Raw genomic sequence first — 13,534 nt, 5'->3', positions numbered from 1 at the left:
GAAAAGAAATAATTTTGCATTCTGTTGTCTGTTATTTTTCATCTTCCTACGTTCACGTCTCAGATATGACATTACATCTTGAGAAGTGGCAATCATTTCCTTCAGTCCAGACTGCAGATACCGAGACAGGGTTATGGACCAAATGAGGCAGAAACTGGTTGCCCACACTGCCCAGACCACATGCCTTTCCAAGCAAAGTCATGGCCACCTCCATAGAGTCCTTCATTGCAGGGATGAGAAAACAGTTGTCTGCAACTGAGAGCCAATTGCCAACTACATGTCTACCATAGATACTTCTCTCCATGTTTATCTAAGGATGCAGATCTTCTGAGGAAATCTTTTCAAAGACACATCCTCTTACCTCTCTCTCTATTGTTAAGTCCCTGAAATACAAATAAATGCCAGCACTTCTCTGAAGCATCCCACCCACTCTATGTGGAAGAATCTCTTCAAGTGCCTTTTGCACTACTCTGCTCAACAGCTCTTCCATGAATGTATCTCCCATGCCAACTTCTGTCTTCCACATGGTGGCCAAGTCACATTCTCAAAGAAATGATACTGCAACCTTGTTTGCAAAGCAAGCTTCAGTGAAGAGAACAAGCCCTCTCCTCCTGGGAAGAGCCTGACACATCCTAGTGAAGAATAGAAGATGATGATAATTTGCATCTATTGGGTATTTACTTTGTGCCAATCCATACTAAGGGCTTTAAACAGCTTCTGTCATTCAGTCCCAACAATAACCCATTTCTCAGACAAGAAAACCAATGCACAGATAATAAATAAATTACGGACATCACAGCGGCAGTGATGCACTCATGATTTGAACCCACATCTCCCTGAGTGCGGTGTCCAAGCTCACACTGTATTCAAGGCCAAACACCATGCCACAACCAGGGCACATCCCACATGGGGACAATTTGAAGCAGAGTGTGGGTTTTCATCTATCTCACAGAAGCAAAGTCTGCATGGTAGGCAATGAGCTGTTGTTCTTCCTGTGCGATTTCTAAACTTACAAACTCTAAAAGGTGAGCTGTTTTGTTGTCACTTAAACAAGACAACCCTGAGCTGGCATGACTGAATAACTGGCCTACGCTTCCACAGGTGATAGGTACAGGCTTCACACTCTGCCTTCTTATCCAAGATCCCCTTATTAACCAATTCCATACTGATTATTGTAAAAAAAAAAAAAAAAAAAACTCAAATCCAGCCTATTCTAAGACCATACCCTTGAATAACTTATATACTCTGAGCATCAGAAATGGTGCCACCATGCCGGGACCGGTTTGGCTCAGTGGATAGAGCGTCGGCCTGCGGACTGAAAGGTCCGGGGTTCGATTCCGGTCAAGGGCATGTACCTTGGTTGCAGGCACATCCCCGGTAGGGGGTGTGCAAGAGGCAGTTGATCGATGATTCTCTCTCTTCGATGTTTCTAACTCTCTATCCCTCTCTCTTCCTCTCTGTGAAAAACCAATAAAATATATTTTTTAAAAAAAGAAAGAAATGGTGCCACCAATCATTTAGATGCTGCCTCCAAATTCTCTTATAAAAGGTACTCACTTTTAAAAAAGTGATAAAATTGAGATTTATTAATAGATCAATTAAAGAGATGTGAGTGACGTATTTCATTATCAGGTCTTAGGTGAAGCTTTATATTATTCCTCTAATTTATAAAACTTTCCCATGGCATAGCCTGATTCTGTTTCCCTGGAAGAAGCTATGCTCTCTCCATCTTCAGCATCATTATCCCATTTGTATAACTTAGTGTCATACGAGGATTTCAAGAGTCTCTTAGGAATAAATTTCTCATACATCAACTAGTTCATCTTTTGCTCAGTCACCTACCCAGTTTCAGAAGAACTATTAAAAAATGCCTGAGCCCAAATGTCACTGTTGAGTTACTTCTACATTTGCAAGAAGGACGGGAAGGGGATACAAGGCAGAGCACCACTTCCGTTCACAGGTATTTATTGAGAAGGTACAAAGTGCTGCTCTGCTGTGGGCATGGCAGGGCTACCTGAAGAGTAACACCAATCCTCAGCCTCAAAGAGCTGGCAGGGCCTGGGGGAAGGGAGTCACTCAGACCACACACAGCTAAGTATCAGGTGCCCATTTGGCCTGGGCACCTCAGCGCGGTGATGCTGACGAGCTCATGTTCTGAACTCGATCTCTTCTGAAACCTGGCTCTGTTGCTTTATTTACTGTGGGCAACTGTGAACACGTTATTTAATCTCCTGAGGACTCAGTTTCCATTACTGTAAATCACGATAATAGTATTTATAATATGGTGGGAAGGAGTCAGCACATCTTGTACGTAAGGAGGCTAGCTCAAGTCCAACATGGTCCAAGGATTATGAAAGTCAAGGGAGCACACAGTGAAGTAGATGGAAGCTGGCTCACCCTCCACATGGCAGGCAGCTCAGGAAGCCCTTAGTTATTCAGAGCTTCCCTCTCTTACTTCTCCAGAATGGGGCATTCCTTCGCTTGGTGGCACCTTCCTAGCTCCGAACCTCATGCTCACTTCACTTGGTTAACCTATATTCGTCCTTCAGCCTAATCTGAACCCCACTCCCATTTCTCCCTGAAACTCCCACTCAGTCACGAGAGTAATGACACTCCCATATGCTCTCAAAGCACCTAAGCTCACCTGCATCTCGGAACCTGCCACTCGCTTCTGAAAGTCCTATTTTCTTGCCTACACCCGCTACCAGAGTGTCAGAAACTGGAAGGCAGGACCATGTGCCAGTGCTCTCTCCCCAGCTCCTAGGACAATAATGGATGGTAGCAGGTGGTCAGGAGCCATTTGCGCAGAGGATGAATGAATGAGCGCAAATAGATACCATGTCCAAACCTGCACAAGTCTGTCCTAATAAAAGTATGTGGCTCGAATGTGGCATCAAATTCTGCTGTCCCGGCTTGCGCCCGGTGTCATTAAATCTCTGGACAAGAAGCAGAGATGGTTGCGGGGTCACTTGGAGGCCTTTCTAGACCAACATCAGCTGCCTGACCTGCACACACGGTGGGTACAGAGCATGTTGTGAGGCTATACTGGCTGACTCTTGACGAGTTCCCCGTTGCTAGGTATAGGTGTGAATGGAGATGTGATTCGTATGTGTATTCCAGCATCTGGCATAAACACATGTGGAAAGAATTCGAGTTGGTCAACTGTTAGTAACAGTATCTCCTTACTCTCCCAGGAGCTGTCTCAGATTTTGGCTTCATCCCCGCCCCTGCATAAAGAGCTGGGATGGGACTGCAGCTTCTAGAATTACAACCATTTTGTCAACTTGTCATTTGACTCACTGTCTGGCTGGTGTCTCTCCCTCTGGGTCTAGAGACATTTTGCACAGGAAGAAAGCAATAAAGTGAGCAGTCGCAGGGCTGCTGAATTCTCCCATCTTCAAAGGGCCTTGCTCTGTCCCACAGCACATACATATTTCGGGTAGGCACCATGGAGAGCCTTGCATCTATTCCCTCCTGCACTGCTGGGAATCAAAGCTTCGATCCCCGCGAGACACTTTCTGAAGGCCGGAGGGCACTGAGCCATCTTAGCCTCACTCCCTTGGCGAGCTTCCCTGCCTACATGAAAATACCTGAAAAGGCTAACTTTGTCTGTTCCTTATTGCCTTAAAAATAACAGTACTCTTAACCTTTAGGGATTTATATTTGGAAAAGGGAAACGAACTAGATACAGCTTTATAAAAAGGCAGGAGGGTGAGTCATTTTTTAAAAACCTATTTATAAGTTTGGGATCCAAAATATATATATTTGCAGATACTAAATGGGAACTCATCTCCTTAATCACTCCTCAGTGTATATGCTTTTCTTTTTTTTTTTTTTAATATTTTAGTTTTCAAATAAAACTAAGTGAAGTCTGTAGCTGGTGCTAAAAGCCTACCTGATTAATAGAGTAACCAAGGTTTACAATCAGTGATTAGTTAGAACTAGCCATGAGAATAACAACTAGAATTCTGGAAAATTGGGAGATAAAAGATCCATGTTTAGATGGTCACTCCCCTCCCTAATCACTTCCAAATTGTGGGGCTCCCATCTAGGGCTTCACAGGCTGGCTGTGACGATCATATGTGCAAGGGTTTTGTAAAGGGCTAAGCTTCATAGGAACTCAGACCTTTCTAGTTCCTCATAAGGACTGAAGGTCAAATGGCAATGGGGTTGCTCTCTTGGGGAAAAAGTACACCTGAATATTTTTAAGTCATACTTATAAATAAATCTCCATCATTTCTTTATCTTTCTTTAGGATCCTAAGAAAAGAGATAGAATTCAAATAACAGATTTGATCAGTTTAATACTGAGCCCAAGAATCAAAAAGTGTTGTCATTAGAAGAAACTTAGGAAGCATCTAATTCTTTTTTAATTGGATTTACTGGGGTGACATGGGTTAGTAAAATTATACAGGTTTCAAGTGTACAATTCTATAATGTTTCATCGAGTCTCCTTCCATCACATCATCATTTATCCCTTCTGTGCCCTTTTCTCCCCTCCCACCCCCTTTCCCTCCGGCAATCACCATACTGGTGTCAGTGAGGTTTTTTGTTGTTATTCTTATTGTTTTAAGAAAGGATCTAGCTCTAACTGGTTTGGCTCAGTGGTTAGAGCATAGGCCTGAAGACTGAAAGGTCTCAGGTTCAATTCCGGTCAAGGACATGTACACTGGTTGCAGGCACATCCCCTGTAGGAGGTGTATAGGAGGCAGCTGATCAATGTTTCTCTCTCTCATCGATATTTCTAAATCTATACCTCTTCCTTCCTTTCTGTAAAAAAATCAATAAAATATATTTTAAAAAAAGAAAGCATCTAATTCTAATGCAATTCCCTCATTGGACTGATGAGGAAAGGGAAGAGGAAGGGGCTGAATGAATATCCTCCATCCCCCTATCAAGACAGAGAACCACAGAACCAGGTTTGGACTGAAGGGCTCCTGACCTCTTGGGTGCTCAGAATCTTCAGTGCTCCGTGCTAGACAAAACCTTTTCGCCCAGCTTTCCACATGAAGCCAGCATTTGAGACCACACAGTGTCCCTTTTAAAAAGGCATGGCATTGCTGGGAAAGCTGTGTCTGGTGGCTAAGGGTGGTGCCTGACCAGTCACTACATGTCTCTGTCTCTGTCCCTCCCCAGTAGGTAGACAGGACTGATGTCCCTTCCCTGAGGCCTGACATGGCTTGCCTCTCCACCCCACCTCTTAGTGTCTGAACAGGCCATCAGCTTTACTAAAGGTGACCATGTTATTAAAATCTCAGGCAGCATCCAGAAGGGAAGGTCAAGATCAAGTTCCCCAATCAAAGCCATGCACTCCACGGACCTTCTGGGATAGGGTAATTAATTTCTTAGCCTCTCCAAATTGGAGGCTGGAAACCTATGTACAAAACCCCAACCTATTTCACAAAATCCTTTGGTGCAGGAAAGCCCAATTTAAACAGACCCAAACAACCCAGAACACACTGTTGTCCACACATCTGCTGCAGTGTTTGCTCATCTGGAGAAGGATTCTGTAGTGCTCTAGGGCTTATGGGAAACTCAGAAAAGACAAAGAAAGAGCCCTCAACCCCACCTCCCCCAACCTGCTTCCTCCTGCCTTGTGGGGACTGCTCCTCTCCAGGAAGTCAATCTCACTGTGCAGGACCAATAGAACACGGGAGTACACAGACCTCTCTCTCTCTCTCTTTTTTTTAAATATATTTTTACTGATTTTTTACAGAGAGGAAGGGAGAGAGATAGAGAGCTAGAAACGTCAATGAGAGAGAAACACCGACCAGCTGCCTCCTGTACACCCCCTACCGGGGATGTGCCCGCAACCAACGTACATGCCCTTGACCGGAATCGAACCTGGGACCTTTCAGTCTGCAAACCGACGCTCTGTCCACTGAGCCAAACTGGTTTCGGCAACACAGACCTCTCTTGATCATCAAGTCCTCCGAAAGCAGAAGAAGAATGGAGAAAGAAAGCAAAAAGAGTCATTTCTGTTTGGCTCAAAGTAACAGTTGGAGCACAGGCAAATACCCTAAGCCACTCCTGCATGGGAAGTCAGGGCTGTTCCCAACCCTCCTGGTATAACTCACATGTGAAGCCAGGGACTTAGCCGGGTGGGAGTGGGCAACAGGCTCTCCAGCTGGGAGAGGAGTCTCTACCACCAGCCAGCAGGGGGAGGCACAGGAGGATGGAGGGAGCTGACCATCCAGACCACTCCTCTCACTTGAACTTTCTGCCAAGCCTCTCAGTGAAGGCAGACAAATTATTTCCTCTGTTTCAGAGAGCTCCGGTCTATTAAGCTCTTTCAGGGTTCACTGGGAAAGCACAAGGTTCTCTCAGACTCCATTAACCATGTCCGTGAGAGCCCATCGGGCTGGACATTCACCCCACACGAAAAGAAAAAGCCTTCTAGGTACCAAACCAGGGGGGCCCAGAGTCAAAAAGGGGGAAGCAAGTTCCACAACCCCTCTGGGAAAAGCAATCCACCCACTTGCTGAGGTCTCATGTCAAGTCCGAGGATAATCACAAGAGATAGATAATGTATTTGACCTTTTCAGGAGGTGCCTAGATATTAGGAAATATCTGGAACTTTCCTAGGGACTTGCTGTATTTTTTTTTCAGTGTGTGTGTGTGTGTGTGTGTGTGTGTGTGTGTCTCATTTTCTAAATTTCAAGTCTTCCATTGCCAGTTTGAGTTCTCTTGGCAGAACCTGCAAGTGTTCTCAGTAACAGATGCCTGGAGGAGAAGGATGCTAGCTCTGAAACAGAGCAATGCGCAGAGTTGGGAAAGCAGCTGCTCCGCTCCAGTCACTGTGTATACAACTTCCCCCAAAGTGTTTGGGAAACACATCACTCTGAAGCCCGTACCACCTATTCAGCATGCGGGCCCTTTTAGTTCCGCTCATCCTTGCTTCCCTATGCTGTTTGTTTTCTGCCTTGAGTTTCAGCAATCTGTTTGTGTTGTGTGTGCACACACGTGTGAGTGTGTGTGTGCATGTGTGTATTTCCCTCTCCAGACTAGCTGAATTATCCCCAAGTGACTCTTAATCCTCAACAGTAATTCCCAGTGATTGCACTGACATGATGATAAGGGGGTGCCCATTCTCCTCCTGCCCCTTTCTGTTCCCTCCCCGCTTGTTGCTAAACTCAGCCAAGGATGCCCTAGAGAGCTGTTTATTTAAAAGAGGAAGTTCAGCAGCAGGGACACCAGGTTTTTAAATGGAGAGAGGCTGCCCAGCGTAGGAAGAGAGCTCACAGTCACAAACTTCCATTTTTCCTCTAACCCCAGTACCTCTCCACCATGGCCTGAATGGTGGTGGGCAGACATTGGTCCTAAGTCGTCAAGCTTTTCAATGCCCTTGGCCTCCCTGCAATCCACCTAGATGGCCACTGTCACCGGAGAGAGCTCTAGACCAGCTGTTTCATGGCGGGCAAGTTACCTGCCTCCATTTTCACACCTAAAAATGGACTGGACAGATCCTCCCAGTTAGTGACTCAAAAAGTACATGCACCATAATCACCCAGAGACATTGTTAAAACTGTTGTTAAAGGATCTTGTTAAAAGATTCCTGGGCCTGGCCTGGCCGGTGAGGCTCAGTGGTTGAGCATCAACCTATGAACCAGGAGGTCAGGGTACATGTCTGGGACTCGATCCCCAGTAATGGGCATGCAGGAGGCAGCCAATCAATGATTTTTTCTCATTGTCATTGTTCTCTCTCTCTCCCTCTACCTTCCTCTCTGAAATCAATAGAAATACATTAAAAATAATTTAGGTGACTTAAAAAAAATGACTCCTGGGCCCACCTGCAAAGATTCTAAATTAACAGGCTGGCCATATGCCTGAGAATGTGCATTTCTAGCATCCTTCCTGGTGATGCTGATGCTGCAAGTCTGAGGACCACACTTTGAAAATCACAGGCCCACAGTCTCTTCCACCTCACATATTTCACTGCTCTATCCCCGAACTCAGTGGCTTAAGAGAAGTCAGGAGGATTTGGCCCTGGTCTTATGAAAAATTCCACAAAAGGCTGCAGGCCACAGGCCTCTCCCATACTTGCAGTTTTTCTCTTGTCCCCAATTCCTGCTCAGTCATTTGCAAAGACAAGCAGCAAAGACAGGGGTAAGGAGTGCTTCTGGCTTAATTTCAAGCTGTCAGCAGTTGCTATACCTGTGAGGGCATCTTGGAAACCATTTGAAATTAGAAGATGGAAACAAACTGAAATAGCAAAGAAGGAATAGAGTAAGAATAGATTATATAGGCTTCACTTGCCTCGGTTGTTATCCTGGGTCATATTTTTGCAAACTGCATAGTCACCTGGAACAGTGCAATGCAAATTTGGTAGTTCGTGCACTGTTTGAAGAGGCATAAAAAATATAACTCCAAAGCAATAGAAAAAGAAGTATTATAAGTTACACTCTCAGATATTTACCTTGCTCCGAGCTCTATAATCCTTTTCAAACTGCAAAACCAGACACCTTTCCGCTGTTCATCAACCTGACCTTCACCTATGAGATCTCTGCAAATTCCTGCATATGCCCATTCTCCCTGAGTTGAGGGGTCCTGTCTGAGACAGAGAAAGCCTGGGCTGGTGATGCTGGGATTATGGCTAAGAAGGCATTCTGGTTCTAAGCTCCTGCTTTTCAGATGCCTAAATATGCCTGCCCATCTGAAAGTCTACTTATTCAAATGCAACAGAGCTCCTGCTGAGACGGAATTTTAAAAGTGAATTTAGAGAAAATAATTCAGAGTGCTGTCACCAGACCTGTGTGTTTCTCAGATCCTCTCCTTTTTGAAAATTTTTGCTGCAGTAAGCCGGTTACTGGAAATGTGTTGTATGCCTTAGGTTAACTAAAATCAAATAAATATTAAGAATCACTGCACTAGGATAGAGAATAATTTTTTTACTTAAAATATTATACTTTAACTTAAAATTTGATCTGACCACTTTAGAAATTATCAAGTGGATTAGGAGCCAGAGAAGAGGTCCAGTCCCAACAAGTCTAAAAACATTTTTTTTTTTTTGTCATAAATGTCCCAATAGCTGTTTGAAAAATCTGCATTTGTTTCAATCGGGGTTATCCCACTGCCTGTTTTTGTAAATGGAGTTTTACTGGAACACAGCCACTCTCATCCGCTAACGCATTGTCTGCTGTCACTCTGCTACAATGGCAGAACTGAGCAGTCGCTACCAAGAGCATATGGCCCACAAAGCCCACAATATTTACCGAAAATTCCTGCCAAGCCCTGGTTTAAATAACAGGGAGGAAATAATGGCAGCAATTTAAACCTGGAGATGGGCTACATAACATGCAGGCGCCAATCAATTACCTTGTAAATTAATTACAACCTGTTGGATCAAAAAAAACCCACTCTCTGCCAATATCCAAATCCATTCATTTTTTTTTTCCTGGCTCTCAGTAATGTCTCCAAATGTAAAGTAAAAACGGTTTGAAATTTACTCAGCTGTTCAACAAACTTTTGAAAGCCTATTCTACCCAGAGTGCTGAAATCAATCTATACCGAAAATTTATATGTACGCCATTATCCACCAAAACAACAACACTAAAGCAGAGCCGCACTAATCACAAATTTCTGCAAGTGATTTGAGTTCTATAAAAACAACATATGAAGAAGGGGGCAAATTGGGTGTTTAGAAGCCATAAGTCTGCAGTTGGCAGATAAAATGCCATCTCAGATAATCACATCTGATTGTCACTAATGTTAATATATGTCAGTAACAGGCGAGTGCTGCACACCAGAGGTTAGCTTTACTGCTCAGATGCAGATGTTTGCAATACTGAATCTCTGCCATAACCCTGTGGGAATGGCATTTTTTATGCATTCTGCAGTGAATTTATGGCCAGGGGGCCATAAATGTTATAGTTCTTCAAACCTTTTGCTCATGGAGATTGTCACAGTGCCTGCAAAGTGGAAAGGCGCAGATGTCTCCTATTAGCAGGCCATTTCCAGACCCGTTCAAGGATATGGGCTACGGCACCTCCTGACGTGCAGGTAATCTGGACTACCAATGCGTCCTGGGTGAGATCTCCCATGATCTGCAGAGAGATCACGGGGCCTCTGTGTGCCAGGTGCTGGGCTAGTGGCCCTGAGATGCAGCCCTTGATCTCAAGGCACTCACATACTGGCCGGGTGAGAGGCCACACACACAGCAGGACATGGAGAGTGCTATCACAGGACTGACAGAGTGCCCCAGGAGCTCTGTACAGACAAGAGCAGGGGCAAAGCCAAGAGTGCAGAGAAGAGAGCTTGCAGGAGGTCCTGCCTGAACCAAAGCTTGGAAGATCGGCAGAAGGAACAGAAGTAGAGGAAGTTCTGTGTGTGTGTGTGTGTGTGTGTGTGTGTGTGTGTGTGTGTTGCTTGTGCAGGTTAAGAACATAAACAAAGCCACAGTTTCAAGAAACAGGATGGTTTCCTCCCAGAATGTCCATGACATTTGCTAATGGTGTGACATAAAGTGGCTGGGGCTTGGGGGACACACTAAGGAAAGAGAATGGGCCTGGGAGTGAGACACACTTTGGTTCATGTTCTAGCTTCATCATCTACTAGCTGTGTGACCTTGGGTAGCATCCAGAATCTCCATAATTGTCAGAGTCTTCATTAGTAGTGTGCACAGCAGAGGGTTCATATAGGATCAGGGAGATAATGGCTGGGTCCTGAGAGCACAAAGAGCTAGTAAACTGGTAGCTCACAGCAAAGTCACCCAAGGAGGAAACACACTCATTCCGTATAGCAAGAAAGTGGCTTTTTATTTATTTAAGATTTTAAGAATTTTTAAGAATTCTATGGAGAGCCTCTTTCATCAGCACTGAAAATGATGGAAGGAGTCATTTAAGAGAGAAACTCAAAGGCAGAGCATGCTGCTTGAATCTCCCCTTTTCCCATGTCGTTGTCACGGAGGTAAAAGAAACACTGTCAGGGAGACGATGAATCACAAATGCAATTTTCACTGTTTAAAATGGCAGCCCCATGAGCACCTTCCCGATGTCTCAACCCATCGGAAGCTCTGTGCATGCCCGTGTCCCCGGGACTGCAGGGTGCAAAGTCACTTCCCCTTGAAATAACACACTATCGGCGTGTGACACGCCAGGAGCTACATGACAGATGCAATGGTTCTTTCCAGAGAAATGAGTCAGTACCTCAAGCATAACAAAAAGGATTAATTGAGAATTTTCTGTTAACACGAGCTGTTCCAGTTCCTCTTAGGGAGAATAAAAAGCCCCTCATGATTATGAGTGAGTAGATGTCTGTGCTCTGGGAAAAAGTCAAAGATTAGCAGCTACTCTTCACCAAGCCTTCCTGGATTCTGTGTGAGAGGGAATTCCCCAGAGGAATCACAGACCTTGCTAGCTTGGGAAATCATGTCATTTCTTGCAACGTTGGCTTTGTTCACGATCTTTGTTTCATGAACAACACATGCGTGCTTGTGTGCGTGCATACATGCAGAAAAGGGAGTCATCATACCCACAGGGTTGAGAAACATAGCACAAAGTGGAAGGGCTGCCTTCCACACAATCTGAATACCCAGGCCACCCCTGGAGGCTCTTCTGAGCAGTCTTCTGGCCGAAGCTCCTGGGGCCCAGGAAGAGAGCCATGGTGTGGCCACAAATGGGGAAAAATTCCCCCTAATCAAGACATATTCCTTCAAAGATTTCAGAGCCACACTTTTTATTTGTTTGGTTTTTGCTGGTTTTGTTGTTTTTTGTTTGTTTGTCTGTTTGGAGGTGGCTAGACCCATCCAGCTGCAGCACAAGCCATCACTGCAGCCGCTGGGTCCCTGGGATGGGAACTGGCTTCTGGGTCTCTCTGCAGCCTCCTCCTACACCTGCTCCCTCTTCAATAATAAGCAGGGGCCCAAGTATACCACTGGGGGAGCCACTGCCTTGTCACATTGCTGGTGCACACAGCTTTCCAAAGATGAATGATTAAAAACACTTTCCTATTACCATATTTGTGGTTATTCTGAAGGTGGATTTAATAAACAAGTGACTCCTAAGGGCAGCCCCTGACAATACAGCCTGGGGGCTGGACCTGTCTCTCTCTCTAGTTCCTACCTCTAACTTTCAAAGCACCAAATGGGGATCGCCCAGGGTTTTCTCTGAAGCAACTGTTAACACTAAGGAAACTCTCCATTCTTGATCTCCAGGAGGCTACGGAAGGAAGGAGTTTTGCCCTGGAAAGGGGTGAGTTAAGGTGTGCTCCAGACATGAGTCTGGGTCCTAGGAGCTAGACCCTTCTCCAGTGATTCTAGGTAAATCATTTTCAGGACCTTGTGTGTGTTTGTTTGGTCTGTTCATTGAGGTGTTTGGACCAACTAGACAATCCCAAAGACTCCTTCTAGCTCTAAGTTTATTTCCATGAGACTAAGTGAAAATAAGCCAAATCAAGTTGCCCCTATATGGATATGAATGAGGCAGTTGCCTACACAATATCATTTTGAAGACTCTGAAAAAAATACTCCAGCCTCCATGGGGGATCCCTGAAAATCTTGCCACCTCCAGAGTCTTGGATGAAAGACTGAAAGCTGCTAAAATATGCTCATTGTGTAATCTTGGAAGGTGTGACCACTAAGCCATTGTTAGACCCATTGTCATCTGCATGAAGTAAGCTATCTAATCAGCCGGCCAAAGGTGAGGTAATGTTCATTGGGACAGAAGCGGTCTTACATCTCCAGCCCAGGTGACAACAGCCACAATTCATAGAAACGGAAAAGACTAAAGCACTGGACAAGATGGGGCAGGAGACGTGCTCTTTAGTTCATGGAAACCCCAAATCTTCCCTGTGAAGCTGGAATCCAATGTCTACAGATCTTTGTCATCTGACACTGTAATTTGCCTCTGTTTGATACCTTTTGTCACCCCCAAAATGCCCTCTCAAATTCACCGCCTCAACACACACAGTCATTGAGTTTCAAAACAGCCCAAAACAGTCTGAAAACCTCGCAATATGACTGGGTCCCTCCTATTACCTAAAATGGTCCGCTGTTCCATTTGCACAGGCTTTTCTTCTGCAGATTTACAAGGTAACATCTGCTTCAGAAACAGATGTTTATGCCAGAATTCTCTTCTGCTCATTAATGCTTTTCCGGTTAACATCTAACTATCTCACTCATTAGTTCTTAATAATACTTTTTGTATCTGAGCCATGCCAGATCCGCGCTCTGTAGAGCTCTGTATTATTGTTGCTTCTGTTGCTGTTGAATTACGCTGCTGAATAAAGGAAAAGTAAAAATAAGCCCCTCTAAGAAGGCTGCTATGTGTCAGAGCTCTATCTTTGTGAACTGAACAAGCTGAAATCAATTAAAAGTGTGTGTTCAGAGAATGCATCTCAGCTGTCTAATTGCACCACCTCTGCTTTAGGGCCAAAGTTTGACTCCCTGCCAAACTGTCATCAAAATGGGAGTCCATTAGCACAGCTACACAGCCACTGCCTGAGCCAGACTCAAGAGCTTGCTTGAAGGAGGAAGCCCAGTGTGCTCCAGGGCTGGGTGCACCAAGACTCCCACTGCCAAACAGGATGTCTCAAAGCCC

At 44.9% G+C, this 13,534-nt stretch overlaps 1 protein-coding gene across 2 annotated transcripts in view; it reads right to left on the bottom strand.

Moving 5' to 3' along the window:
* The window catches only part of RORA (RAR related orphan receptor A), a 709,591-nt gene that overhangs the window by 553,152 nt on the left and 142,905 nt on the right, over positions 1-13,534 (bottom strand). The window lies entirely within an intron of this gene.

Source organism: Pipistrellus hanaki (assembly GCF_964339955.1).
Source record: "Pipistrellus hanaki genome assembly, chromosome: 1".
Classification (NCBI taxonomy): Eukaryota; Metazoa; Chordata; class Mammalia; order Chiroptera; family Vespertilionidae; genus Pipistrellus; species Pipistrellus hanaki.
This window is presented reverse-complemented; position numbering and strand designations above follow the sequence as displayed.